The 23,425-nt window shown below is 45.7% G+C and overlaps 1 protein-coding gene across 16 annotated transcripts in view; it reads right to left on the reverse strand.

Annotated features, from left to right (window-relative positions):
- The window catches only part of PCBP3 (poly(rC) binding protein 3), a 235,080-nt gene that overhangs the window by 141,490 nt on the left and 70,165 nt on the right, over nucleotides 1-23,425 (reverse strand). Inside the window, exons 1-2 of one of the 16 annotated variants that reach the window (XM_079100775.1) lie at nucleotides 5,475-5,668; nucleotides 5,202-5,314 (exon numbers count right to left, since the gene is read on the reverse strand). The exons of 13 other annotated variants lie outside the window; for them this stretch is intronic. The gene's annotated coding sequence lies outside the window, so the exon portion shown is untranslated. Of the gene's footprint in view, nucleotides 1-5,201; nucleotides 5,669-23,425 lie in introns of those variants that run through there. 2 more of the 16 variants (XM_079100774.1, XM_079100772.1) reach the window with 2 other exon arrangements.

Raw genomic sequence — 23,425 nt, forward strand, 5'->3', positions numbered from 1 at the left:
CTATTTCTCATCTGTTTAACCAGTTTTTTGTTCAGCTCCTGTTTTTAGCTTCAGAATGTCTCACTCTGGCTGAAAGTGGTTGAGGCTCTGCACAATGCAGTCTTGTTCCAAAGGGAGTTCTGCTTTCTTTTTGGAAAAACAAAACGAAATAGAATAGTTTTGAGATAAAACTGACACATAATAAATACATGTTTTAAATGTATGAATTGCTGTCTTAACATGTAAACACCAAGGAAACTCACCACAGTTGAGACTGGGTGCACAGGCCCATCTCAAGTGTTCCCTGGGACATCTGCAGCCTTGTCCCCTCCCCTCTTGAGATGAAATTCTGGTCTGCCTTCTGACATTACAGAATTTGCCTACTCTAAAAGTTCATAAATGGAATGAATGGGATTTGATCTGGCTACTCATACTCAGCATAATTACTCTGTGATTCTCTGATGTTACTGTGTGCATCATTAATTCATTCAGTATTTCATCATTTGGATAGATACACCATAATTTGTATGCCCATTCATGCAAGGATGAACATTTGGAATGTTTTCAGTATTTTAGCTATTAAAAACAAATTGCTGCAAACATTCCCATTCAAAGCTTTGTATGACATTTGCTTCAGTGACCTTGGTGAATACCTAGCAGTGCAGAGCTGGCGCATACGGATTTAAGAAGCTATTGAGTTGACTGCCAAAATGTTTCCACTTCACCTCCCCAGAGGGTGTGACAGATGCCTGGCCCTATCCGAATTCACCATGATCAGTCAAAGGAGTGGTGTCTTCCTATAGTTTTATTTGCATTTCCCCAGTGAATAATGAAAGTGAGCACATATGAACTTATCTGCCAGTCACATATCTTCTTTTGTGAAATGGATATTCAAACGTTTAGCCATTTTTAGTTTCTCAGTACTGCATTTTAAGAGTTCTTACACATTTCAGAAACATTAATTATGCAGTTTACCTGTGTTTTCTCTCAGTCTGTGGCTTGCTTTCCCATTCCTTAACAGTGTGGAGTGAATTCTTATAATTTTACGTGGCCTCTGCATCCATTCTGGATGTAGGGTAGCTCTCTCATTCCAGAGGCAGAACTGGGTCCTCATGGACAGTTTCTACTTCTCTGCCTCCCCTAGTTTCCTCAAGGTGATCACTCAGGGCTCTGCCTTACATAACTGCCTCCTTGTGACCCTCTCCCTTTGGGACAGTTGTATACAACCTACTTGACTGGCCCCACTGACCCCACACTGAATGTTTACTACCCAGATATGCCACAGTGACCCCACAGGGACCTCTCAGCCATAGAGCAACCCCACGGAGCTCGTACCTGCTTGCTCTAAACTCATCATTTAGAACTCCTTGAAGGAAGCCTTCCTAGGTAACACCAGGCACCCCCCAAAAGGCTTTGGCCCAAGAGTCCCCACTCTCCCTCTGTCTTTTTGTCCTCCACCTGCTGATCCACATGTCCTGAATGGCTTCTGCCTTCCCACTGGCCAGCCAGGGGTGCCAGTTCTGCCGTTTCACGTACTTGGTTTCACTGCCTCCTCTATTTCCCCTACCCACACATTCTGCCCTCACTCCCCTCCCAGTCAGGGTCTCCCTGAGAGTGGCTGTCTCAGTAGGAATAAACTAGGCAGGGGTCAGACAAGAGTCACAGGGTGTCTGCTGGTAAAAACAAGCTCCCTGGTCACAGGTCGGGCACTCAGGCGGGCTGCACCCAGGTAAAGAAGGATCCTGTGAAAGTACATGGCAAATACCCACCTCCACCTGCCCTGGGGCCAGAGTTCATGCTGCTCTCCAGTCATGAGTGGGACTCAGAATCTGATCAGAAGAGACCCTCCACCTGTCCACTGAAGATCAAGGTTTCTGGAAGTGAAGAAGTCCAACCTATACACCTGCATATCTTATGGATAATGCTTTAAAGTTTGTAACTAAGAAAACCTTGCCTAATGCAAGATCATAAGGTCATAAAACATGTCTCATAGTGCTTTCCTAGATGTTGTATAGTTTTGAGTTTTAGAATGAGATTTCTGATCAACTGTAAGTTAATTTTTATATATGATGAGGGTTATAAATGAGAGTTTGTTTTGTTTTGTTTTTTTAATTGGGATATACAACTGTTCCACCATCACTTTGCAGGGGAAAGACAATTGTGCCTTTCCCCATTAAGCTGCCTTGGTACTATTGCTGTAAAGTCACTGACCATATATATGAAGATCAATTTCTGGACTCTAAAATCTAACCCACTGATCTTGCTGCCTGTCTTAAAATCAGTGCAACACTGTTCTGACCACTGTGGCTTATAGTAAATCATAAAATCAAAAGGCACCAATGCCACACTTCTGCAAACGCCTGCTGGGATTCTGTTTGGGGCTCCACGGTCTCAGCAGATCAGCTTGTTAACACCTTGGTAGTCCTGTTTTCCAAACCATGAATACTGTCTTATCTTTCAACTTATTTATGTCTTCAGTAACTTCTCTCAGCAATAACTTCCAAGTTTTCAGTGTTCAAGTACTGTACATCTTTTGTCCTGCCCATCCCTAAGTGTTTCCATTTCTAAGGCCCTTGAAAATTTTTTTCAATTTTTAACTATCTGTTGCCAGGACAGAGATGTACAATCAGTTCTTATGCATTGATCTTGTATCCTCTAGCCTTGCTAAACTCATTCTTAGCTTCAGTAGTTTTGTTCTGGCTGCAAGATGTTCTGCAGAGACAAACATGTTGGCTAATAAGTATAAAGGCAGTTTTATTTCTTGTTCCTTTCTAATTCTGATGCCTCTTTATTTTTGCTATCTTACAGAACTTGCTAACAACTCCAGTAAAATAATGAATAGAAGAGGTAAGAGGCTTCCTGGCCTTTACCCAATCTCAGGGGACACACTCAGTCTCACCATTATATATGACATCAGCTGTTCACTTTTCATGAATGCCAGTCACTAGTTTCCTGAAAATCTTTGTCTGGAATAGATGTTGCATTGTGTCAAATGCTCTTATTGCATATACTAAGATGATACTGTTTTTCATCTTCAGTCTGTTAATATAGCAAATTATACTGATTAATTTTATAGCATAAATGATACTTTGTATTCCTGGGATAAACTCCAATTCTTTTTTCTAGGCTTCAAATTTCTATTTGCTAAAATCTTGTTAGAATGTTTTCAAGTACGTTCATGACAAATATCAACTTACAGTTTTCTTATTTTCCAAAATCTTTGCTTGAGAGCAGGGCCTCCATGAAGCCTATAACTTGACAGCATCCTAGCACAAGGAAGCTATTGATTAAGCACACACCTTTTACTCTCCATCTACCTACATTTTCACTGATTTAAAGCAAAGAAATCAAACCACCTGGGCCTCTGTAAGTTCTAATGTGAGACATGGATGGCAGAGTCCTGAGACCCTTCTCCAGGGTTTCCTGAGAGACATGTACTATGACACAAGGGAGATGGGGCACCATGACAGAGGACACCAGCCCTCCTCCAGCACTCACTGAGAGGCACATGCAGTAAGATGTGGTCAAGGGAGATGGGGACACCATGACAGAGGACACTGGTCCCAGTCAAACAAGGTGCACATCGCAGCCAGAGTCACTCAGCTTCCTCTTGATTCCCTGACTTGCTGCTGTCCCTGGCATGGTGTGGGGACTGGTCCAACTGAACAGCCATCCAGCTTGAAGTCACAAGAATGTAAAAGAGAATCCAGGCAAAAAATGAGGTGCCTAGCTGAAAATGTCTGCATATGTTGAGATAAAGGTAAGATCAGGACTGACTTTTCCTTCAGGGAGAAACAAACATAAACACAGAAAGCCATGAAGATATCCTGCCACAAAAGAAAAGCATAAAACGTCAGCAGGAGGCCGAAGAACATATGTTCAGAAGTGCATACAAAGGAAATGAGTCGATTCTAGTCAACAGCCTGTGACGTGCTTTCAGAGACCAGAAAAAAACCTAACGGAACAGATTAAAAACTGCAAACAGGCAGTCCGAAGAGAAGGGATATGAACACAAGAAACAAAGTTATAATGAGATTTAATTCAGCTTTTCAAAGTCCTAGAAGAGCTGCAGGAAAACCCACCCACGAGAGGAAACAGTGCTCAAATCACTAGCTTCATTTTGTCACTTGCTTCCCATCTTCTTAATCTGTGCTTGCTTATTTGATCTGATGGCTACAGAGCAGGGGCCCATCAGTGTAGCTTTGGCTTTTGGCATGTTACCCAGTGCCTGGTGTGCAGGCACCCACTCTGAGCTCAGCACACCCTTTCAAGTGAGTGGCCAGGGCCCCAAGGCCACCCCAGGACCTGGGCAGGCTCCCTGTATGTGGTGCCATAGTCTGAGAAAGTTCTTTCCCTTGGGCTTCCCACAGACTTGATAGAAAGCATGTTCCCACAAAAGAGGCTCAGCTTTCACTGGGTTGAATTTCAAAGCCCTTATGTTGTGATATGCTTTCCCTGGAGCACACGATGCCACACGAGCCCACCTGTGTGCCAGCAACCCTATAACATGGCATCACCCATTCCCTAAGGACCCACTCACTCTCCCTGAACATCACCACCTACTGCATTGAGCCTGTGTACAGACACTGCTGACCAGAGATGATCAGCACCAAAAGAAACACAGGGCCTTACACTATGAGTGGAAGAGCAGGCGGCCAGGGCTCCAGCCTATAGCGAGAGGAGGTGCCCACAATCCAAACTCCTCCTCTGTTAAGAAGGACACGACACCTGCCTAGTAGGGGTTCTACGCTCCAAACTGAACAAAGTAGCATAGGAAGGCACCCACATGATGAAATCCCATAACTGCCCCTTTTACTTCACAGACACAGGGAGCTCTGCACCCATGGTCCCACTGCAGGCTGGAGGCAGACCCCACAAACACACCCAGCTCTGGTGGCAAGCACACAGTCACCTGGACTCCAGGTACAGATGAGAGGGCCAGACTTCACCTGAAAAGCAGGGCTTGCCTCCTGCTCTCCACTGCAAGGACACTTGTGTCCTCAACTCCAGTCCCAGAACAAACACAGGAGAGCACTGTCGGAGAAGGAGCCTAATGGCCCTTCCAGGGCCCTGGAACACAGTGGGCTCCACTAACCCTCGGTGAAGGAACAACTCAAGGAGCGGGTAAGGGAACTAATGAAGGAGGGACAGAGACTGCCTACATTGTCATGGGCACCAGGCAGGAGGCTGTGCCAACATCATACAAAGCCTTGAATACTGACCTGGCAATAATACCAAGAACATCCTGACGAGAAGCAGAGCCCATCTCTCTGGAGCACCTGAGCTCCCTTGGTCTGTCCTCAGGCACTGACCACTCCCTGCTGCTCCAGCATCCCTGAATCAAACAGAGCAGGTTGAGGAGGGGACGTTGTGCTCCTGGCCCACTGGGAAAGCAGCACAGCCTCCCTCCAGCTCCTCCGCCTGTGGGTCCCACTGTTGAAAGTGGATAGAAGGAGTCTGCAAGAGAGCCAGCAGCCTCTCTACAGGGGTCTCACCGAAGGAAGCTGCGAGCAGTCTGCAACATTTCCTTCACTCTGCAAGTACAAATCTCCCCAGCCTGGAAAAGTGGAGCTGCTGTTCCACACCGAGTTGAATTGTCAAGAAACCATCACCACGGTCCAAGAGTGTGACAACAAACATCTGACTTAAGTCCCCACTGCCGTCTCTGCTCTGCCACCAGCAAGAACCAGGATGGCATCCTGCAGTCTGGCATCCTGCAGTCTGGCACGCAACAGCAAGAGCTGACGGTGACGTCCACTGGGTCACTGCGGTGCCATGGCAGCTTGTGAGCACTGGCAGCATCACAGGCAGTGAGGTATTCCAGAGTGTTTTGCTCACAACATGAATGTCATTTGCCATCACCACTCAGGACATCAGCATCAGCTGGTCACACATGACTGACTGCAGGCCAGCCTCTCTGAGATGCCACAGGAGGCTCTGCACACAGAGGGTGGCATGAGGGGGGGATCACCCCCAACAAATGGTGGAAAGGCAAAGGCTCTGTATCTATGTGCGATGGAGGGTGTGAGCAGCACAGGACAGAAGATGGAACATCCTGGCAGGAAGGACACAGGCTCTGTGGTCCTTCGCCAACCAGGGTTGCAGTTCCAGTCCTAAAATCACAGGCACCTGCATCAAACACTCATGCAAAACCCCAAATCACAAGAATCTGAGCCCCAGCTGGCACTGCCCACTCCCTCAAACCACCCTTCCCTCTGCCTGGTCCTACAAAGTTTTGGCATGGTCACTCCTACTCTCAGAGCCACCTGCTAATGTCCTTGTAGCACCAGCCTGTACGGTACTGACAACACCCCAGGGCAGGAGCAGGGGCCTGCCTGGGCCTGCCACTGGACACACAGAGCTGCCTCTGCCACCAAATGTCTCCTATCCACAGCAAGTCCCTCTACCTCTCCACACCCCAGACCTTCACTCACTAAATCAAGGGTAAGAGTCTTCACCTTGGTAAGATAAAATTGTGTGACTGCTGTGGAGAAAAATCTGGCAGTTCCTAAATTAAACGAAATTACCACATGACCCAGGAATTTTACTCCCAGGCTACTGAAAAGAGTTGCCCAAAAACTCATATAAAGAATTTCATAGCAGCACTATTCCCAACAGCCAAAATATAGGGAAAAAAATGCACAAATGTCCATCAACAGGAAAATGGTTTTAAAATGTGGTGCACTGCTACCACAGAATATCACAATGGAGTTCTGAGACATGCTGCAGTGGGGACCATCTTGAAGACATGCTCAGGGAAAGCAGCCAGCCACAGAGACCACATGTGGTCTGACTGCACTGATGTGTAATGTCCAGAACAGACCAAGCTGCAGAGACAGAAAGAACATCGACACCTTCCAAGCGCCAGGTGGAGGGGTGAAGGAGTGCCCCTGCTCCACAGGGGTGAGGTTTGCCTTGGGGTGATGGAAACGTTCTGGAACTAGACAGATGTGGAGGCTGCACAACACTGAATGTCCTCAACGCCACAGTCGTGTTCACTTGAAAATGGTAAATTTAACGTTATGGGAATTATGCCTCAATGAGAAGGGGCACACAGCTGCTGTTAGGATCAAAAGCACGAAAGTGTGCATGCATGCGTGTGCACGTCAGATGTATTTAATACATGTGTTTTCCTAATCAGTGCCACACACAGTAATTACGCTATTCTTGCTTTTGCTCTTGTTAGTATTGAGAATGTGTTGGTCTTCCCATTTGGTTTAACAACTGAGAAAAGAACCAGCTCTAAATAATTCATGAGTTAATTAACCTTGGGGTACAAAGTGGGCAAGAGGACATTCTTGGGCAGAACCCTGACAACCACATACCTTCATGTTAAAGAAACTGGCCTTCCATCCATCTTGTCAATGGTCCATAAGTGACTGGACAACATCTCTGTATCTCTGCAGGGGTCTGCACCCCAGGCAAGTGCAGGCCTCTCTCTCAAAGACTTGCCACAACATTCACAAAGGTGCTCCATCTTCCTGCTGTTGTGATAAAATACTTGACTGGGCAGCATAAACAGCAGATGTTTATTTCTGACCATGTGGAGACTGAAGGCTGGCATCAGAAAGCCAGCACAGCTGGGCTCTGGTGAGATCTGATTCCTGGTGGGCAGATGGCTCCTCTTTGCTGGGTCCTCACATGGTAGAGAAAGAGCACTGTTATCTCGTCCTCTTCTTGGAAACAAAGCCACAGTCCTGTTGAAGCAGGGCCCCACCCACGACCCCATTCATCTTCACTGAGGCCCTGTCTCCAAATACAGTCACAGCAGGGCTTGGGGTCCAGCACATAAATTTGGGGAACACAATTCAGTGCATGGCATGAGGAGAAAAACAGTTTTATGAGGAGCCCTAGGAATAACTCGAAGGCATCGTTAACAAATGCAGCAGTCCGCAGACCCCTTGGTAGGTGTCTCATGGAGGACAGCTCACCACTGCTGCTGTGGTCAGGCCTGGAGCTAGAAATGGTGATGCTGTGTAGATTCCCAGGCAGTCATGGGATGAGAACATGGGGTCAACATTTTAGAGGAGCCACAAGATTTCTGACCCAAAAGGCATAATGACCTGAAACCACCTTCTTCACTCCAACATCACCACAACTCTTCCTTGGAGGTGCCCAGATACTTCTGAGAGCACCCGCCTGAACACAAAGTCCTCAGACAAGCACAGTCTGAGCCCTTGCATCCCAGAAACATTAAGGAAAAGGGTCACCAACCTTAGGGAGATTACTTCTTTTGTTTTCTCTACTTAGCAATATCCCCTTTCCTCAGTGGAGAACTCATCCCCATGGAAGTCCCATCACCCAAAGCAAAGCTGGGACAGGTGGAGTGGCTCCCCTGGAGCCTGCCCAGGAAATAGACTAGGAGGCAGCCCCTTGGCAGCCCTGGGTCAGCAGACATCCAAGGAGCTGCATCAAAAACACCCTCCACAAGCCCAGTAGGCAAGAGCCCTAGGAGCCCTCACATCAGCCCAGAAACACTGCAGGGTGCACAGGCCCACCTGCTAGAAGGCACAGTCACTGTTTTCTAGGGGGTGGCTGATGAGGTTTGATCTGAGTACTTCTCTATGTATTTAAAATGTCCTACTACTTAAAGTTACGATTTATATCAACTTCACTTTAGTCTTTCTAAAACACAAGTTTGGATTCCTCACCTTTCTAAACCTCCAAAGGCTCACCCCAACCCCAGGGGGCAAGTGGTAATCCTGTGTTTCCTGGGTCCTCTCCTCACCAGGGCCATCCTAGCAACCTGAAGCCACCCCAGGATGCATGAGGCTTTGGCTCCCATCTCTCCATCCACCTGGAGTATGCACGTCTTCAATCCATAGCTGCACCATGTCATCATACCAGCTGGTCTCCACTGCTTGTGACCCACAACTGCAGATCTACAGACACACACACACACCCTTTGTGTGGACCCAGTGCATGTCCATTCTAAGGTTCCAGCCCCATAGCCCACCCTGGGCCTTAACCACTGACCCTTCCCGTCCTTCTCCAAGCCTTTGGGATCTGTTGTCCCAGGCAATGGGCAGAGCTCCCCACACCTCCTCCCTCTAGGAGCAAAACATCTCTGGCACAGCCCCACTGGCTCCCAGGAAGCCACATCTGTCTCCACACTTGTAATTATCACTTAGCAAACAGAACAATGACACCACCCTTCCCTTTGCCAGAATGTGGCAAACAAAAACTAACATTTTTAAGCTGCTTTTTTACATTCTGATTTTGTTTAAATTAAAAGCATGAAAACACCCATGAGTTGGCTGGCTCTGGGCCCCAAGCACTCCTACCACATGGGCCTGCCCCTCCTAGAAGGCCCTCTGCAGGCAGCCTGCCTCCCCCAGCTGGGTTTCTCAGAGGCTTCATGCAGGGTAGCAAGGTCAAATGAAAGAAGCATAGTAGCCAGCACCCTCACATGGTAGGTGCTGAGGAGACAGCCAGCTCCTTCTGAGTTGGAATAACTTCAAACTGCATCCAAAAGCAATGACTTAAGAGGGGGAACTTAAGCGTTTCACATCCCCAACAATAAAGCTATTTTTTCTTCAGGTATTTCAATAGTAAAGTCATGTTGCATTAAATGCATTGTTATTAGAAACTAAACTAATTATTTAATGTAGACAAAATCAAGTCAATCTATTAGCAAACAAATCCTGAGCAAGAAAGGACCAGACCAAGATGAAACAGTGATCAGACAAACCCTTCCAATGGCCACAACAGCAAGGGAGAAGGAGGGTACTGGAGAAGCTGAGGGAAGAGGCAGCTGTGCTGGGTGGGTTGCAGCGCTGGCTGCTGTGGCAGTCCACACATGGCAACGACACTCAACAGGGACATTAGAGTGCCCGGCAGAGGCGCCAGGTGGGAAATGCCCTGTCGTGGCTCCTCTTGCCTTTGGCCACAGCACCTCAGCTGGGAACGCCCCTGTCTGCTCCTCTCTCAGGCATTCAAAGAACAGATTCTTAATGTTTAATTCTCATTCTATCACTCATCTTTCCAACATCATCGCTGCAGGGAGAGTTTAGAGGAGGAAAGGAAAGAGGAAGATGAAAGGGAAGGATGATGAGATACCTGCAGGCGGCCAGGCTAGCCCAGTGCTCCCACACGCACCACACAGCACTGCAGTGCTTACAGCAGGGGGGCTGAAGTGCCTGCTCTCCCCGCAGACCCTGTGTTCCCAGTGCCTGGGCTGTGGTCGGAGCACAGAGTGCCAGGCAAATGCTGCACATAAATAGCCCTTCCTATGTATCACCCAGGCCACAATCAGGGACAGGTCAGAGCACTGGGTGGAGGAAATGCAAAAGCCCAGCACAGCAGGCCTGCCCTACGTAATGATCGGATGCTGCTCACCCACAGGAGTCAGAGGGCACCCTAGAGAACCACTGCAGCCCTGAGGGCCAAGGGCCACCTGCTGTGGGAATTTCCAAGTGTGTGTCAGGTCAAGAGTGAGCACACAAGTACTAAAGAAGTTAGAAACATGCTGTCTTTTTACATCACCTAGAAAAAAGTCTATCGTAAAGAAAAAGTCAATGAAAATAACCAAAAATGTTATGCAACAGAAAAGCCAAGGCTCATGTGGCCCTATGAAGGTTTGTAGCTGGTCCTATCTATAAGACAAATGTGGGGATGGACCTTGTGGCCCCTTCCTCTCAGCAACCTTAAGAAAATCACAAGAGTCAAGTGAACATGTCCACAAACACTTTCATACTTTTCCCTTTAAAAGCCAGGGAATGATTCTCCCCTTGGGGTGGACTGGCTTCACAATGCACACCAGAAGAGGGGAGGACACAAAGGCCTGAGACTCCTCCTGCACTCAGGAAAGGGCGATGCCATGCCATGAGGACACTCAGTAGCCCTGTCCAGGAGCCACAGGGTGAGGGACCGAGGACTCCAGCCTAAAGCCTGAAAGGAAGCTAGCTCAGATGCAGACCCTCCAACTGCAGCCATGCCTTCAGATGGCACAGGCCCCGCCAACCCGTTTTAAATTTGTCATTCTAAATGACTCCGTTTTGGGTTAATTTGTTACAGAGCAATGGAAAATAAATACAGTAATGCACCACACAGTAACAGTTCAGTCACCGACAGACTGTATACACCACAGTGGGCCCAGAAGATTATAATGGAGTTGACAAATCCCTATCATCTAGTCATATAAAAATACAGCACATGATGATAATAAACAACTGTTACCAGCTTACATATTTACCATTCTAAGCCTTTTATCATTACTTTAGAACACATTCCCTCCATTTCTAAACAAAGCCTACCATAAACAGCATGCCGTCTTAGGCCACCAGCAGCCTCTTGCACCTCGAGCTGCTGGGTCTCCTGACTGCAGCAAGAGACCACATCGGTGACTGACCTACGCTGGTAGGTTTGTGTAAAATCACTTAATGACACATTTCTCTGAATGTATCCTCATCATCAAGTGATGTGTGACTGTCTAGAAAGGAAGCAGATAGAGTGAAATCTACAGAGAAAATTGTAAAGAAAAGCAGAATACAAAGCACAAGCCTGTGTCAGGAAAAACACCAAGTTCCATGGAAAAGTAAAAAAGAGAGAAACCAGACAAAACCTGAAGGCGGGCATAGGGAAATGCAGCCAGGAAGAGCAAAGGGACTGTGTGGGTTAGCGGGGCCTCCGGCACCTTGCCTGGTTGAGCAGTGGTATCTGTACCAGGTCAAAGCTCACAGGGAGGAGAGGGGCAGCCATGAGCACCATGAGGCAAGGGACTGCACATCCCACAGGACAGAGCAGCACAGCAGACAATACCCAGCACCACTTTGCACCACGGCCCCTGCGGTAGGCACAGGAGCACAAGAAATACTCTCAAAATGCAAACCTCGCCAGCTCATGGAAAACAGAGTCTGAGGAAACTCAGTGTGCCATGTGACACCAAACCAAGTAGGAGTGGGCACTGGAGAAAGCAGACGACGGCAAAGGACAAGACTAAGCTACCTGACCACGGTCTGGGCCTGAGAGCCACACCAGAGGAGCAGGTGCACCCTGCAGAGAGAAGCACTGTCAGCAGAAAGCATGTGGAACCTACAGGAAGAATGGCACAGTTTGGTAGTGAGGCCGAAGGTGAGAAGTCAAAACCACGGAACCCTCCAGAAGGCACAGGAAGGTCAAGAGGCAGGAAAGAGGCAGAAGAGGCCTTGGTTCCCAGAGAGGATGGACACGATGAAAAGAAAGAGAACAAATACAAAGGCAAGACCCCCGAGCTGGTGAGAGAAGCCTCCAGAGGGAAGGACCCTGAGCCAGTCCTGACTCAACTGAAGAGACCCAGAAAGAGAAAACCCAAGTTCTCAGCCTGGCTGCACTGACTGCCAAGAACGAGAGTTCTGAGTGATGGTTCTCTCCTGGAACTTAAGGCATCTAGCCTTTAAAATTAAAAGCAATGTTCAATATGTCTGAATTTATTCACCATTTTATGTTGTTTCTTATGTATCTTCCTATGCTTTTTAGGTCTCCTTTCTTGCTTTCTTTTAGACTTTTTCCTCTGCTACTTTATATATTTTCTCTTATTTTTTACCCTAATATTAACAAGGGGTCCCTAATGTATCAAAGTGTGATATCTGTACACCACTGAACAAACTCCAGGTCCTTAAAACTCCAATGACTCAGCTCTCTTCCTGCCGACTGACCTATGTGCATCCAGTGAAGTTCTGCCATTTGTTCTTGGCCCAGAGGACATTCGCCCTGCAGCTCTGTCCGTACTGTGACTCCACGACACGCAGCTCTACTTACAATCCCTTCCTGATCTCGGACCCTCCTTACGGGACAATGTGCCTTCTCTGTGTCTGCACAAAACAGTTTGATCCCCTCATCCCCACAAGACTGACCCATAGAGGATGGAGTGTGGGTGCACGGCCTCCTTCCTCTCTCCAGCCTCCATCTCCACAGCAGGGTCCCTCCAGCTTGAATGCAATGTTTTGGAAGGCGACATCTTTCCTCTCTGATAATGCTGTGGCTTGTCTTCTGTGTCCCAAAGCTTCACCATAATGTCAGAAACACATTTCTTTCCATTTCACCTCACTGATATGTCAGTTTTCTAAAATTAGATGGGTGGCTTTCATCAGTCCTGGAAAACTGCTGATTTTGAGACAGATCAGAGGGTTCTAGCCCCCAACTGAGGTTTCCCTCCATTCCAGGAGCCCTGGCAGAATCGTCTCCACCCGAGGTGGGCTCCAGCAGCTGCTGACTCCTCCCCCAGGCTGCCTACAACCCCTGCAGCCCCGTGGGCCTCAACTTGACTGATAAGAGACCTTCCTGGGCGGTGCAGTGAACCCAGCACGGTGCACCCAGCGCTCACACACAGGCCGCAAGTCAGGGACTGCAAACAACAGACTAGAAGTGGGCAGAAATCCTGATGCTGTGCAACGTCGGTGAGCCCGGGGGAGCTTGAGCTTCTGAGCACCCCTCTGGGAGCCAGTCCCGCACACTGTCCCCTTGTGCTTGGACACAAGCCCCGAGAGCCTGCTGGGATGTGGGCCGGCGTCTTGATGATTTCTATCTGGGATTAGGCAGAAGAACCCTGTGATGAGCTGGTAACTCCAAAATGAGCCCCCCTTTGCCCTTCCAGACTCCTCTTCTGAACTGAGCAAAAGAATTCCATGCTGAAGTAGCAGGCTATAAAACCAACACTCATAAATCTAATGCATTTCTATTCACAAGTGATAAAGTCCTCTGAAAGAGAAATTAGGAAAACCTCCCCATTCACAATAGTCTCAAAAAAAAAAAAAAAAAAAAAACAACTTGGGAATCGATCTAACAAAAGAGGTAAAAGACCTGTACAATGAAAACTACAGAATGCTGAAGAAAGAAATTAAAGAAGACCTTAGAAGAGGGAAAGAACTCCCATGTTCTTGTATAGGCAGAATTAATATTGTCAAAATGGCCATTCTACCAAAGGTGCTAAACAGATTCAATGCAATTCCTATTAAAATTCCAATGACGTACCTCACAGTAATAGAGAAAGCAATCATGAAATTCATCTGGAAGAATAAGAGAACAGGCAGAACAGGCAGAGTATTCCTTTGCAGGAAGAGTGAAGCAAGAGGCATCACACTATCAGACCTTAAACTACACTACAGAGCAATAGTAACAAAAATGGCATGGTATTGGTACCAAAATAGACAGGTAGACCAATGGTACAGAATAGAGGACACAGAGGTAAATCCACATAAATACAGTTAACTCATACTAGACAAAGGCGCCAAAAACATACATTGGAAAAAAGATAACCTATTCAACAAATTGTGCTGGGAAAACTGGAAATCCATATGCAGCAAAATGAAAGTAAACCCCTATCTCTCGCCCTGCCCAAAACTCAACTCAAAATGGATCAAGGACCTAGGAATTAGACCAGAGACCCTGCACCAAAGAGAAGAAAAAGTAGGCCTTTTTCTTCATCACATCAGCTTAGAACCAGACTTCCTTAACAAGACTCCCAAAGTACAAGAAATAAAAACAAGAATCAATAAGTGGGATGAATTCAAACTAAAAAGTTTTTTCTCAGCAAAGGAAACAATCAATAATGTGAACAGCAAGTCTACAGAGTGGGAGAAAATCTTTACCACATGCACTTCAGACAGAGCACTAATCTCTAGAATTTATGAAGAATTCAAAAAACTTTTACCAAAAATACAAAGAACCCATTCAAGAAATGGGCTAAGGAACTGAGGAGACACTTCACAGAAGAAGATATGCAAGTGATCAACAGATATATGAAAAAATGTCCATCATCTTTAGTAATTATAGAACTGCAAATCAAAACTACTCTAAGATTTCACCTCACTCCAATTAGAATGGCAATTATCGAGAATACAAGCAATAATAGGTGTTGTCAAGGATGTGGGGGAAAAGGCACACTCATACATTGCTAGTGGGATTGCAAATTGGTGCAGCCACTCTGGAAAGCAGTATGGAGATTCCTCAGAAAACTTGCAATGGACCCACCATTTGGCCCAGCTATCCCACTCCTCAGTTTATACCCAAAGGTATAAACTTACTATTTATTGAGTCAGCTTACTACAGTGACACAGCCACATCAATGTTTACAGCAGCTCAATTCACAATAGCTAGATTGTGGAATCAACCTAGATGCCCATCAATATATGAAAGGATAAAGAAACTAGTATATATACACAATGGAATATCACACAGCCATAAAGAAGAACAAAATTATGGCATTTGCAGGTAAGTGGACAGAAGTGGAGAATATCATGCTGAGTGAAATAAGTGAATTCCAAAAAAACAAAGGTCAAATGTTTCCTTTGATAAGTGGATGCTGATACATAACAGGGAAGGGGGGTTAAGTGAAGAATGGAGGAACATTGGATTGTGTAGAGGAAAATGGGCAGGGAATGGGATGGGAGGAAGGAAAGATAGTGGAATGAGATAAACATCATTACCCTATGTACATGTATGATAACAGGAATGGTGTGACCAGAGAAATGAAAAGTTGTACTACATTTGTGTACAATAAATCAAAATGCATTCTGCTGTCATGTATGACTAAATAGAACAAACCATGAAAAAAAGAACCCCATGCTGGTTGGTAATAGCTATTATCTCTAGAAATATCACTTCTACTCCATGGTCTCTCTCCCCTCAATCTGGAAAACCTACCAGTCCTACATCATGAATTTCGTCCTCCCTCCTTTCCAGTGCGTACAGCCTGCTTCTCGGGGACATGCTCTGACACCCTAGAACACAATCAAAAGCCAGAGATGGAGGGTGAAGGTGAAGAGAAGTCAGGAATACAGGGTAGGAAGGTCTAACGGACTGTGATCCAGGCTTCAAAGGAGAGCACATAATACTGCACGAGAAATGAAATGCTAACAGGCTGACTTGGGAGGATCATGATTTCCAACAGAATCGTGAATCTAAGCAAAGAAGTTTCTGGTAACCATTCGAGAAATTGAATAGATAGTTTAAAACTCTCCAACACAGAGAACTGCAGGCCTAAGTGGCTCTAATGGCAAGTCTACTGGACAAGGAAGACAGCACACCAGTTCTACACAAACTCCTCCAGAAAACAAGAGGAGGAGGAAGCTCTCCCTAGCTTGCTTCGTCAGGTCAAAGTCACCTTCATAGTAGAACTACATGAGACCACTCCAAGCAAGAAAAACTATCGGCCAAAATCCCTCATGAATACAGAAGCAAAAATCACTAGCAAAATCCCTTTATGTAACACATCACAACCAAGCAGGGTTTAACTCAATGACATTAATCAAAAATCAAGAATCAACATAATTCACCACTTTGCAGATTAACAATAAAAAAGTCACACATTATTTCTAGTATTTGACAAAACAGAAAAACTGATAAATCATTTGATAAATTCAACAAGCATTCACCATAAAAATTCTCAGCAAATTCCTTTAAAAGGTATCTGAAAAGTCTATGGTTGTCATCATACTTATGACAAAATACTGAATGACTTTCCCCCAAAAGCAGAAATGAGGGAAGGGTCCCTGTCTCATGATCTTTAACCAACATCATACTGGACATCCTGGTAAGAAGTAAAAGAGAAGAGCATATGGATTGAAATCTGCAACAAGAAAATGCAACTAATAAAAAACTTCAGTGAGGCTGCAAGATACAAGATCAATATACAAAATATCCATTGTATTTATATATGCTAGCAAGGAAAACCCAAAACAAAACCAAGAAATCAATTACATTTACAATAGCACAGAGAAGAACAAAATATTTGGGAATAAGTTTTTCTAAAAAGGCAAGATTTATAGTGCTAGAACTACAAAACATCACTGAAAGAATTGCAGAAAGCTAACTCAATAAATGTACAGTGTTGTTTCTGGATCGAAAGACTTCATACTGCTGGCATGGAAATTCGCCCCAAATGCGTTTACAGATTTGAGGTATTTTCAAATCTGCGCTTCTTTACAGAAGTGGTCAAGCTGGTCCTAAAATCCACACAGAATTACAAACAAGCCAGAATGGCCAAAACGACCTTGGAAAAGAAGAACGAAGCTGGGGACTCGCGCGCCCTACTGGAGCCTCGGCATCCCCACCACTCAGCGGACTGGAGCAGAGTTGGGGAAGCCTCCACGTCTTTGGTTTCCTGGTGTTCAATAGGAAGCAAAGACCATGCAATGGGAGGAAGAGCCTCTGAGCAAAGACTGCTGTGACAGATGGATCTGCTGGGTACCTGACCTGCCTGTTGATGCCCATGCTTGCCACCACTGTGTACACCTTTAAAACACACAACTTCACTCCTGAGCTTGGGAACAGAACTTTTCTAAAGAAGAGCATGCCACAGGCCGATTTCTCTCCATTAAAATTTGTCTCAATTTTGGAAAATAATCACAGGTAGAATAGTGTCAGAATGACTTTGTAAAATATGCTTTGAATATGAAAATACACAATAAAAGGAAAATAAAGAAGGCTTCAGGTAAAAAGAGTTTCAGAAACGGCAGCACCCAGGGCAAGGTGGAAAGAAGAGCAGGGACCACAGTAGGGAATTACAGATGGGTGCACAGAGCACAAGGGCACAAAGCCACAAGGTCTGCAGGACCCAGAAGTCTAGCAGACTGTGCGACAGCACTGGAGCGGGAAGAAACAGACCAAGTACTGCAGGACGCTCACATTCTTTGGAAATGGATAAAGACACTGATTAACCTGACATTGATAAATTAAGTACACATGCAAGACAAACACAAAAATAAGAGAAATCAAAATTATACCATGAAGGAGAAAACTTCATGAGTAAAAACTGATGAGTCAATCAAAAGACAGGAAGAGGAAAAACAAAACAAGGAAGCTGAACTAAATAGCCCAAAATAAGATCGTAGGGAAGAGTCCAAATCATGATTAAAATGGAAGTAAACTAAATGTTCAGCCAGTCTTTAAATGACCAATATTTTCAGGAAAGATGACAACGTTTTAAAAGATACACATAAAGCATTTAGAAACAGAGATCCTGAAAGAAAAGGAAAGAAAATCATATACTGTACAACTATCTCAGAACTTACTTTAAATCAAAACGCATTAGTAGAGGTAGATCACATAAAGATGAAAAGATTCAATTTACTAGTATGAGACTTCAACAATTCTAGACCTAATGTACATACAAATAAAGTTTTAACACTGCATATGCATCCAAATTATAAGGAATCTATAATCAAATTGGCAGACTCGAGCACAACTCTCACAATGACTGAAATACCAGATAGAAGAAATATCCATGAGGACAGGAAAGAAACTAGATGTACCAAGTTTCACTCACTGGCTGTACACAGAAGGCATACATTCCAAAATCACAGAGGGTTTTCCCCTTCCAAACAGAACATTCATGAGACTTGACCTCTGGTGCACCATCCTGTCTAAACACAGTGGACTTAGAAACTAAAATATATCAAATATTGTGTATATAAATATTTTTTATAATATGTGTTAAACCCTTTGTATCTGGAATTAAGAAATACTTTTAAATAACTCATATGCTAAAAGTAAATCATAGTAGAAACAAAACACTTATAATTCAAGAATGGTAAAGTCTATCTATCTAAATCCGTATACTGAAACAGTTGTACCTAAAAAGGAACTATTTAATTTAAATGCCAACTTACATTTTAAAAAGCTGAATATCAATGAGCAAACATTCAATATAAATTTGAAAAAGATTAGCAAAATGAACCCTAAAAGCAAAGGGAAGGAAATAAAATCAGAGTCTATGAAACAGAAAAAATGAATACCCCAAAGGGAAAAATAAATTAACATGTTGAAAAATTTATTAAAATACATAAAGCAAAAAATAAAACTAGACAAGTACTAGAATAACAAGTGATTTCCTCTTTAATTTGGGCATAAGAAAGGACTTTTTAACTATGAACTAAAATCCAGATGCAATAAAAGAGTAGATAAATTTATATTAAAAATTTAAAAATCTTTGTTATAGCAAAAATGCCATGATAAAATGACAAATAATAAATGGAAAGAAATATCTATAACATACATCACAGCAAAAAAGAAATAATATCCCTAATATACATACACATCAGTGAATAAAACTTGCCTGAACTGAGGGAAGAAAAAAAAAAATCAAGACCCCATAGATAAATTTTCAAAAGATACGAAAAGACATACTAAACATGTCCTTAAACAATAAGATGTCCCACTTCACTCAGAGGAAGAGAAATGCAAATAAAGCTACCCTCAGCTGCCAAGCTCACCAGCCACTTTTTGGCAAAAACTCCAGAATTCAGAATAGACTCAGTAGGTCGAGTCATGGTGGAAAAGGCCACTGGATACTGCTGGTGTATGTGGGACACAACCCCCACCTTGGGAAGGGGTTTAGGTCAAATGTGGCAAAAATTCGCACACATTCGACCCAGTGACCTGACATGAAAACACAAACGCACAAGCTCATTCAGCACAGCACTGTTTGTAACTGCAACACTGTAAGCTGCCTGCATCACCCTAGCTCACAGCATAGGAGCAGTGAAGCAGCACCAGACAGCAGGGAGGAAAAGGCTGAGGAGGCCGTGAGGAGCAGCACGGGGTGACCACCAGTGCACGGTGCCAGAGGAACACAAAGCACAGCAGCGCAGAGGCAGACGGTTGCAAGGCACTGTGAGTGTAATTAATCGGCTCTACACTGGCAAGCGGCTAAAAGAGCAACTTCTGCTATGCACAGTTTACAATAAAATAGTTTTTTTTTTTTTTTTAAAAGGGGGGTGTATGTAGCAAAATAGGTTACATAGATTTATGTGAGAAAGTTCAACACATACATATATCTGCTTATTTTTACAAAAAGTAATACAGGAGGATAATTAACAAATTTAAAAAATTGAGCTTGCCTAGGACAGTATGCTGGGAAACATGTAAGTGTTTTTAAAAAAGCCCCTGGAACAAAAAAGAGCCTGGTCTGTAGTGCTGGCCAGGATGCTTCTGTGGACACATCCTCCCGCCACAGGCAAACTACCAAATGATGTCACTGAGCAGAGTGAGGAAGAGACACAAAGAAGGGCCTCAGGAGTTATTGAGACAGCCTTAGAACGTCAATGCCACCTGAAGGGTGGAGATGGTGGGAAGAAAAAGGACATCGCAGGATCAATTTCTCACACACACACACACGTATGCATTTACTCGCTCAATGCTAATATGTACACATACACATGTGCATACTATAGCACTTCCCAGCTCTGACCACTGAGGGGACTAGAAGCAAAGATATCCGATAGCAGAAAGCACACCTAGCTCCCAGACCTCCATCTTTGATAACATTTCTTCATTATGAAGAACCAGGGCCCTTCAGATAAATGGCTTATTTTAGGGCTGGGTAGATTCAGATGAGTTTGAAACACTGTGCAGAAAAATAAGGAAGTGTAAATTAAAAAATGAGAATGGGGTAGAGGGGAGGAAGGCTGGAAAGATGGGAGAGAGGAAGCAGACCTTCCACAGACCTAGAGCCATCCTGGAGTGACTCCCACTGACCACATCTGGACACCTGAGCTCCAAAATCAGAGGATCATGATGAATGATATACTGGGACAGGTATCCATCAAGCAAAACTGATACTAAACAGAAAAGTAGATGGGTAGAAAAGGAGGGCTCCTGCTCGCAGCAGCTGGCCAAGTCTAACAGGCTTGAGAGGACGGAGCACTGGAGCAGGACAAGCCATACATGCAACCATCATGATAAAGTCTCACCTAGGCCAAGAGCAGCTGGATGCTAACCCAGGGACCTGGATGTAGAGCAGGGCACAGTGGAGCTAGTGGTCTTCCCAAGGATGTGTATTACTCACAAGGCAAATGTGGAAGCCACAGAGGAAGAAAAAATTCCTAACTGGGGAAGCAACTTCACATCGCCAGGAGGGGCGGGTGGACATTCTGTGTTCCCCTGTGAGGGCCTGATGAGGGTGCAATCCACATAGGAAGTGTTCAGCCAAGAATGTGAAACTGGAACCAAATCATGAGGGAACAGAGGACAAACCCAAAGGGAGACACTTCTGTTTTTTAAGAGACTGCACTCTTCAAAACGTCAATGTCATGGAAGTGACCAGAAGGCTATGGAAACACCCCAGACTAATGGAGACAACAAAGCTGAGTCTGAACTAAGAGGTAAAGCAAGGCAACAGAGGCAGCACGGGCAGCTGACATAGATGGTGTGCAGAAGGCAGATGGGCCTGCACCTGGCCTTTGTGACTTCAGAGGCAGAAGCCCTGTCCTCCTCCTGGAGCAGCAGCCTCTGACACACACCAACCTCCTCACCCTCACCACCTACTGACCCTGTCCATGCAGCATGCATAGCCTCTGGGTCTTTAATTTTCAAAGTTTTGTTCTACTAACTCCTTCTTAGGTTATAAACCTTTACAAATGGCTCCTGGGGTGGGGGGGACAACAATCTTTCAGATTCCAAGTTTTCAGGCATGGACAATTTAACTCCCTCCACCAGCCTTCCACATGTTCAATCCAGCTTCCTCTTGACCTTAAAGTCAGCTGTGCCCCCGACCATGCTGACGCCAACCCAACAGACACCTCAGTCCTCGTCTCTCTGTACTTCCTCCCCTTTCTACTGGAGAAGAAGAAAAGCGCTTCCTGGGGGTGCCATGGGATAGAGGGGTGGAGAGGCAGCCGGGTCTTGCTCAGCTCTGCAGAGAAGGTACTGGGGGCAGGGCAGGCAGGTCAAGGCTCTCTTCACTGGCTGGTGAAGCAGAAGCTGGGAAACAGGGAGGTAAAACCAAACATATTTGCTCAGTACCAGAGAAGAGCTGTGGGTGACAGTCCTGCATCTTGGAACTGGAAATAAGGTGTACCCACCCTGAGAGCCTCATTCCAGCTCACCCTTTCTGAAGTGTCGCTAGCTGCCCCTGAGACACAACTATCACACAGTCTATGGTGGTCAAGTGAGAGCACCAAACAGGACAGAGTAAGCTAATAATGTGTCACTGCACTGAATAGAAGACACTGGAAGCTTAGGGCAAGAGAAGTCTGTAAATAAAATGAGAAATGCTTAACCAGGAAACAGAAGCATCCTGGGCCAGGACTAGAGTGACCTTCCCAAGGTCAGAAGACATTAGCTGCCATGGGTTGGGGCAGAGAGTGAGGCACAGCCCACAACAAATGAAGGTTCTTAACCTGCCCCTTTCAAGGAGAGAGAAATGTACTGCTTTACATTCATAAAACAAAAGCGGATGGGAAGGCTGACTCCTGTTTGTCCCAGTGTGTCCTAGAGGTGACTTGTTCTCTACCTGACATGCCATCCCCAGCCATCATGGAACCAGGATGATTCTCCAGATCTGTCACTGTCTCCACATGCAGAGCCACCAGACAGCCTGGCAGCATTGCTAAGGAGGAATGGATGAGTCATCATGAGAAACAAGCAGCCCCTCTTGCCAGGCTGCAATCTGATCTGAGCCTCTGAGGACAGCACTTCAGAGTCCCTGCAAAGAGCAATGGAGAAAAAAGAGCCACCCAGCCAGAGAGGAGGAGACCAAGGAGAGGAAGGAAAGGAAGGAGGCCATGCCTGATGGCCTGTGCTGCCCGCAGCCTGGCCTCCTCAGAGCTCCACTTTGAGCCTGGGTGAGACTGAGGGATTCCTGAGGCTGCCAGGCAGGACCTGGAGGGCAGGGACGGGCCCTTGCTGGCAGACCCAAAGTCTCTGTGGCCATCTGCACTCTCTCCTGCTTTTTGAAAGATGTTAAAATGTTCCTGCTCAGCAAACCAAGACTTCCTGGTGTTCACTGAACTTCTTGAGGCTGAGGCCCAGGTTTCTACAAGGAAGCAGTATCTACCCCGTCCCTGCAGGCCCTGGCATCTTGGCTGGCAGGTGAGCAGCACCCACCTGTGTCACATAGTGGCATCCAGGATTACTGAGACACTGAGGGCAAGATTCGTAGAGGCAGGGTGGCCCAGCACCCCATCACATGGCCCAACGTTCCCCTCTGTGGGGGCAAGCAGCACCCCTGAATGTGTCTGTCTGCTGCTTCAGGTGACAATGATGTCATACTGACACCACACCTGACTCTTTTTCTCTTGTTTTATTGGTGCCTATATATTGCACAGGAGAGCAGGCTTCACTGTGGCATGTCCGTACATGCACGTAACATAATTTGATCACTCACTGCCCAGTACCTCCACTACCCTCCCTGCTCTACCCTAATGGTCTCCCTTCTGCCTTCATGAGATCCTATTTTCCTTTTTTCTCTCTTGCTTTCATGTACCAGAGAAAACATAAGACACTGCCTTCCTAGCACTGCAAGTCCTTGCTGGCCCTCCTGCCCCAGGCCTCCCTTCAGCCCCTCCCAGTCACTGCACTCCTCACTCGCCTATGGCAAGCACAGAAGCTTCCCCAGGCTCCTGCTGCCCTCCTCCACAACAGCAGGGATCCAGCTGAGCTCTGGGCAGCCCAGAGTGGCCCAGCCTCCCTTGCAGAGAGGGTCACCATGGTACACACAGCACACAGCTGGTCTAGATCACATGACTGG

This window comes from Sciurus vulgaris (assembly GCF_902686455.1).
Source record: "Sciurus vulgaris genome assembly, chromosome: 10".
In the NCBI taxonomy this organism is placed as follows: Eukaryota; Metazoa; Chordata; class Mammalia; order Rodentia; family Sciuridae; genus Sciurus; species Sciurus vulgaris.